This window comes from Eptesicus fuscus, chromosome 1 (assembly GCF_027574615.1).
Source record: "Eptesicus fuscus isolate TK198812 chromosome 1, DD_ASM_mEF_20220401, whole genome shotgun sequence".
Taxonomy (NCBI): Eukaryota; Metazoa; Chordata; class Mammalia; order Chiroptera; family Vespertilionidae; genus Eptesicus; species Eptesicus fuscus.
The window spans coordinates 627,661-635,000 of NC_072473.1; the positions used below are offsets into that span (position 1 = coordinate 627,661).

The 7,340-nt window shown below is 54.9% G+C and overlaps 1 pseudogene; it reads right to left on the reverse strand.

The window, feature by feature from the left end:
- Positions 1-7,024: 7,024 nt before the first annotated feature.
- LOC129148803 (aflatoxin B1 aldehyde reductase member 2-like) overlaps positions 7,025-7,340 on the reverse strand; it is a 1,740-nt pseudogene continuing 1,424 nt past the window's right edge.

The window sequence follows — 7,340 nt, forward strand, 5'->3', positions numbered from 1 at the left end:
TCCCCCCCAGCCCCCAGCCAGCGCCACGCCCGAGTTGGGTCACCCCCATCCACGTCTCCAAACTCCTCTGGAGACGCTTTGGAAAATGGACCCAAAAGCGGGGTTTGTAGGCGCATCGCGTGCCCACGGCCCCTCCGGGGTCTCACGCGTGCGCGCAGCAGCCTGATGGATGGATTGACACAGACTCGCTACCCCCCTCTGTCGGTGGGGGAAGGGAAGCCCCTAGCCAGATGCCTCTCACTAAGGGATTTTTTTAAAAAATATATATTTTATTGATTTTTCACAGAGAGGAAGGGAGAGGCATAGAGAGTTAGAAACATCGATGATGAGAGAGAAACATCCATCAGCTGCCTCCTGCACGCCCCCCACTGAGGATGTGCCCGCAACCAAGGTCCATGCCCTTGACCGGAATCGAACCCGGGACCCTTCCGTCCGCAGGCCAACGCTCTATCCACTGAGCCACACCGGTGAGGGCAGGGATTTTTTTTTAAAAAATAAGATATTTGTATTGATTTCAGAGAGGAAGGGAGAGGGACAGAGAGAGAGAGAGAGAGAAACATCCACGAGGAGAGAGGAAATCATGGATCGGCTGCCTCCTGTGCATCCCCCACACCTGGGGATGGAGCCTGCACCCCAGCTAAGCGCGCCCTGGACCCGACTCGAACCCGGGCTGAGCCACTCCATCCACTGAGCCAAACAGCCCAGGGCTCCATTGATTTTTTAAAAAAAATATATATATATTATTGATTTTTTTACAGAGAGGAAGGGAGAGGGAGAGAGAGTTAGAAACATCCATCAGCCGCCTCCTGCACGCCCACCGCCTGGGGATGTGCCCGCAACCAAGGTCCATGCCCTTGACCGGGAATCGAACCCGGGACCCCCTCAGTCCGCAGGCCGACGGCTCTATCCACTGAGCCACACCGGCCAGGGCTCCATTGATTATTTTAGAGCGATTGGAAGGGAAAGGGAGAGACATACATCGATTGGTTGCCTCCCACGCGCGCCCCCAGTGTCCCCAACCAGGGCTGGGGATCGGGGCCTGCAAGCCGAGCTACGCGCGCCCTTGACTTGGGCACTCGAACCCGGGACCCTTCAGCCCTCGGGCCCCCGACGTTCCCTCCAACCCGGCCAGGGCCCCCCAGGGCCCCCCACACCCTCTCCTCGGATCCCTGAGCGCGCGCTCTTAGAAGCGAATAAAAAAAAAAACCAACCAAGAAACGGAGATCTCACTCACCGGGGTGTTGAGCGCCTCAGGGCGCAGCCGGGGGCGGGGGGTGGGGGGGGCTGGGATCCGGGGTCTCAGGAAACCGGGGCTCCCGGTGCAAGCCGGCTGTCCGGCCGCCCGTCCTTCTGTCTGTCTGCGCGGCGGCGCGTCTGCATCAGCCCGCTCCGTGCGCCCTGGGTCGTGCGCCCCCCGCCCTGGGTCTCGCGCGCCCCGGCTGGTTGCAAAGCTTGCAAAGCGGGCATGGCTGGCGCGCGAGCGCGCGCCCCGAATGCAAATGTTCAAAGCGCAACCAGCCAGCCAGGCCCGCCCCCTCCCGGCCCCCCGCACCCCCGCACCCCCCTCCAGAGGTGCAGAAGCAGAGAGAGGGGTGGGGAGGTAGGTGGAAAGGAAACCCGTCTTGAGTTTCCTGTCTAACTGTCTGCTTGCGCTTGGGGAGGCCAGACCTGCAAAGGGGGGAAGGAGGTGGAAGTGGGAGAGGCAGGGGGAGGGGGAGCGGGGGTGGGGGTGGGACACTCCCCTGCGCTTTGCACAGCTCAGCCGGGGAGGAGGTCCCCGCTAAGGGGTCCGCAACCCTCCAAGGAGCCAGAGTCCTGTGGGAAGGTCAGGGGGACTCCCTCTCGGCCAGGAGGAAGGATCTGGGGGTGCCTAACCCCCGCCCCCCCCCCCCCTTTTTGTAAAAATATATTTTATTGATTTCAGAGAGGAAGGCAGAGGGAGAGAGAGAGAGAGAGGAACATCCATGAGGAGAGAGAATCATGGACCGGCTGCCTCCCGCACGCCCCCTACTGGGGATCGAGCCTGCAACCCGGGCATGTGCCCTTGACTAGGAATTGAACCTGGGACCCTTCAGGGCGCAGGCCGAAGCTCTATCCACTGAGCCACACCAGCCAGGACTCAACAATAAAGATTTTTGTTAAAAAAAATTTATACATTTCAGAGAAAGAGAGAGAGAGAGAGAGAGAGAGAGAGAGAGAGAAACATCAATGATGAGAAAGAATCATGGATCAGCTGCCTTCTGTACGCCCCCTGCTGGTGGGAGGGGATAGGGCCCGCAACCCGGGCATGTGCCCTTGACCGGAATCGAACCCGGGACCCTTCAGTCTGCAGGCCGACGCTCTATCTACTGAGCCAAACTGGCTAGGACTCAACAATAAAGATTTTTTTAAAAAAAATTTATAGATTTCAGAGAGAGAGAGAGAGAGAGAGAGAGAGAGGAACCTCCATGAGGAGAGAGAATCATGGATCGGCTGCCTCCTGCATGCCCCCTACTGGGGATGGAGCCTGCAACCTGGGCATGTGCCCTTGACCGGGAATCGAACCCGTGACCTCCTGGTTCCTGGGTGGACGCTCGACCACTGAGCCACGCCCGGCCGGGCCAGATGCCTGGCCTTATAGCAGGGACTGAACCGAAGTCACACATCCAGAAGGAGCCCATTCTGGTTTTTATTTATGTACTAGAGGCCCGATGCATGAAGATTCCTGCAAGAATGGGTCTTCCTTCCCCTGGCGGCCGGCACCGCCTCCGCTCCAGCCTGGAGCCACCTTTCCGCCTTCCCATGCTGCCCAGAAACCCTGAGCGGCTGCCCTGCCCCTGGCCGCTCAGCACCTGTGTATGCAAATTAACCCACCATCTTGGTTGGGTTAATTTGCATACTCACTCCTGATGGGCTGGTGGGCGTCGCGAGGGTACGGTCAATTTGCATCTTACTCTTTTATTCCTGTAGCTATTTTTTTTTTAATGTAACAAAGGAGAAACGTTAAAAAGAAGGGTGTACTCCCCGAATATGTTGGCACGGGCATTGCAAATGGGCTGTGACGTTGCGACATCTTTTGGTCTCAAGCGGAAGGCGGTGTTTGTTTCTTGTCTCACACGCCCTGAGGGCCGCCAGGGGGGATGTGGGGATCCACACCCCCGCCCCCCACCCCCACGTGGGAGTTTCAGGGTGAAGGGAAGAGAGGGCGGGGCATGTGCAGTATTCAAGAAGATAAATGCGCCCTGACCTGTGTGGCTCAGTGGATAGAGCGCCGGCCTGCGGACGGAAGGGTCCCGGGTTCGATTCCCGGGTCAAGGGCATGGACCTTGGTTGCGGGCACATCCCCAGTGGGGGGCGTGCAGGAGGCAGCTGATGGATGTTTCTCTCTCATCAATGTTTCTAATCTCTATCCCTCTCCCTTCCTCTCTGTAAAAAAATCAATAAAATATATTTTTAAAAAAGAAGAAGAAGAAGATAAATGCTCGGCCAGGGTGGCTCAGTGGTTGAGCATTGACCTAGGAGCCAGGAGGTCAGGGTTCGATTCCCCATCAGGGCACATGCGATCCCCAGTAGGGGCGTGTAGGAGGCAGCCGGTCCATGATTCTCTCTCATCATTCATGTGTGTGTGTGTGTCTCTCTCTCTCCTTCTCCCTTCCTCTCCAAAATCAATAAAAATATTTTAAAGATAAAAATAAGAATCACTGGGATGGTGAACTGGCAAATATTGAACCAGGAAATTCATGACTGTCTATCTATCTACATGGTACAGACTGTATATGTATCACTATGTCTCTATTATCTATGAGTCATCTATTACAGTCTATATGCTATCATTAATCTATAGCTATCACCTATATTATTTAACATCTCTATCCATCTGTATGTCATTTACCATCTGTATCTATCTCTCATCTACCATCATCCATCTATCCATCCATCTAACCATCCACTCATCCATCCATCAATCTATTTATCCATCCATCAGCCAGCCATCAATGCATGCACGTATCCATCGATCCATCCAACCATTTAGTCCTCCATCCATCTATGCCTCCCTTCCTTCCTCCCTCCATCCATCTATCCATACATCCATCCATCCATCCATCCATCCATCCATCCACTTATCTATCCATCCGTGCATCCATTCACCCATCCATCTGTCAGCCATCCATCTATGCGTGCATGCATGCATCCATCGATCCATCCATCCATCCATCCATCCACTTATCTATCAATCCGTGCATCCATTCACCCATCCATCCATCAGCCATCCATCTATGCTTACATGCATGCATCCATCAATCCATCCATCCATCCATCCATCCATCCATCCATCCATCCATCTACCCATCCATCCATCCATCCACCCATCCCTCCATCTATCCATCCATCCATCCATCCATCCATCCATCCATCCATCCATCCATCCATCCATATATCCCTCCATCTATCCATCTATCAATCCATCCGTCTACCCATCAATCCATCCATCCACCCATCATCCATCTATCCATTCATCCACCAGTCCATTTACCCATCCATCAACCATCCCTTCATGCATCCATTCATCCATCCATCCATCCATCCATCCACCCACCATATCTGTCTATCATCTATCTATCTATCATCTACTTATATCATCTCTCACCCATCGACATCTAGCATCTATTTTCACACATCACTCTTCCATAACCTGCGACGCTCCTGTGCTGGAAATTCTCCGCCCCAGAGCGGGCGTGGTCCCGGGATACTGCAGACGAACGCGTCCTCTCTCCCCACCATCTCACACTGGACGTCTCCCTCCCTCCTGACGGCCGCCCTGGACCCTCCCCCCCTACACAGGGGCACCCCTAGAATGCCTTCCTGGGCACCTGTTGGTTGGAAGGTGGCCTCCCCCTCTTTGCACCTGTCTCTCTGAACCCCTCTGTGCCACACACACACACACACACACACACACACACACACACACACAGTCTTTCCTGTTGTTTTGTGTATCAGACGTTGGCACCTTTCTCATGCTTCCTGCCTGCGGTGGGTGGTTGCTGCTAGGGTGTGCCCCCGGGGGCCCACGGCCCTCCCCCTGCCAGGCTGGGGAGGAGAGGGGGGAGGAGGAGGAGGGAAGGTCAGGAGACACATACACAGGCCCCGGAGACACCCCACACGTTGGCCTCATCTCTCTCCTCAGCGATGGTCTCGCTGTGGGGACCGTGATTTCCCGGGAGGTCCAGTCGGGAGTCGGTGGGCGGGCGGACGGGGGACAGTGGGTGGCACAGAGACACCTGCAGGCCCCCAGGGAACCCAGAGCTAAGGGTGAACTTTGGGGACAAAAGGCTTGGCCTGTCTGTGCGTGCGTGCGTGCGTGCGTGTGTGTGTGTGTGTGTGTGTGTGTGTGTGTTCAGGCGAGGCTCACACAAGATGAATTTTTAAAAATATGTATATATATTTTATTGATTTTTTTTTCACAGAGAGGAAGGAAGAGGGACAGAGAGTGAGAAACATCGATGACACTTAATCATTGATGCTGTGACTCAGAGTCTGGTGAGTTCACGCTCAAGAAAAAATAGCAATTTTTATTAAAATATTCTATTGGTTTTTTTAAAATATATATTTTATTGATTTTTTTTACAGAGAGGAAGGGAGAGGGAGAGAGAGCCAGAAACAGCGATGAGAGAGAAACATCGATCAGCTGCCTCCTGCACGCCCCCACCTGGGGATGTGCCTGCAACCCAGGTACATGCCCTTGACTGGAATCGAACCCGGGACCCCTCCGTCTGCAGGCCGACGCTCTATCCACTCAGCCACACCGGTTAGGCCCAAGGTGAATTTTTTTATTTAAATCTTTATTGCTGAAAGTATTACCTATGTCTCCTCCCCCCCACACACACACCCCTCTTTCACCCCTCCAGCCCGCCCTGTCCCTCACCCCAGGCCCTCACCCCCCAATTGTCTGTGTCTACGGGGGATGCATCGATGCATACAAGTCCTCTGGTTGATCTCTTCCCACCCGCCCTCCCTCTGAGGTTGGACAGTCTGTTCGATGCGTCTATGTCTCTGGATCTATTTTGATCATCAGTGTATTTGGTTCATTCGCGTCCACGTAGGAGTGAGGTCACGGGACACGTGTCTGTGTCTGAACGGCTTATGTCCCTCAGCATCACGCTCTCCAGAGCCCTCCACGCCGTCTCAGAGGGTAAAAGACCCTCCTTTTTCAGGGCTGCGTAGTATTCCACGGTGTCGATGGGCCATGGCTGTCTTATCCACGCGTCTGTGGATGGGCACTCGGGCCGTGTCCATATCTCAGCTCCTCTGAATGGTGCTGCTGTGAACACAGGGGTGCATGCGTTCTTTCTGATGGGCGTTTTGGGGTTTCTGGGGATACATTCCTAGAAGTGGGATCGCTGGGCCCAACGGCAGCCCCATACTTAATTATTTGAGGAGTCTCTATATTGTTGTCTTTCTTTTTTTAAAAAAAAATATTTTTTTGAATTTTTATTGATGTCAGAGAGGAAGGGAGAGGGAGAGGAAGAGAGAGAAACATCCATGATGAGAAGGAATCATGGACCGGCTGCCTCCTGCACGCCCCCTACTGGGGATGGAGCCCGCAACCCGGGCACGTGCCCTTGACCTGGAATCGAACCCGGGACCCTTCCGTCCGCAGGCCGACGCTCTACCCACTGAGCCACACCGGCTGAGTCCTCTGTTGAGTTTTTATAGTGTCTCATTTTATTTTATTTTATTTTATTTTATTTTATTTTATTTTATTTTATTTATTATTTTTTTGTGCTCAGGGTCTGGGCCACCCCCAGCCAGGGCCTGCTGTCTTCAGAGAGGAAATGCTGGGGCCAGGTCACCCGCCCCGGCCTTCACACTTGGCGAGGGCCGCTGGGGAGGGTTCCAGGAAACGCACAGGACGACACCTTGGCGAACAGACGACGAGGGAGGGAGGAACGGGCTCAAGAAAAGCATCCTCAGGGCCCCGGGTGAGAGGCCCGGAGGCCTTCACGGAAGCAGCCGCCACCGGCGCCGGCTCCGAGGGGCCCCTTCCCTAGGTCCCTGCCAGGTCCCCTTCCAGCTGCTCCAGGCCGCACATGCCCAGGATGACCCTGTCCCTGTGTGGGGGGGCAGGGGGGGGGACCCTGGAGCTGGGAGAGGTGGTACATCCATGGCAAGGCAGCTGAAGTCATTCTGGGGGGGCTGGGGGGGGATTTGAGGTGATGCTCCTTCCAGGACCAGTTCCTGTAGATCTCAGACCAGCTATTTCCAAAGAAAGCTTTTTCCCAGCCTTGTCTTCCTCCCTTGCACCTGCCGGCCAGCAGGCCCCCCCCGGCCAGAGGGTGGTGGGTGCAGAATCTCCGTCCCAC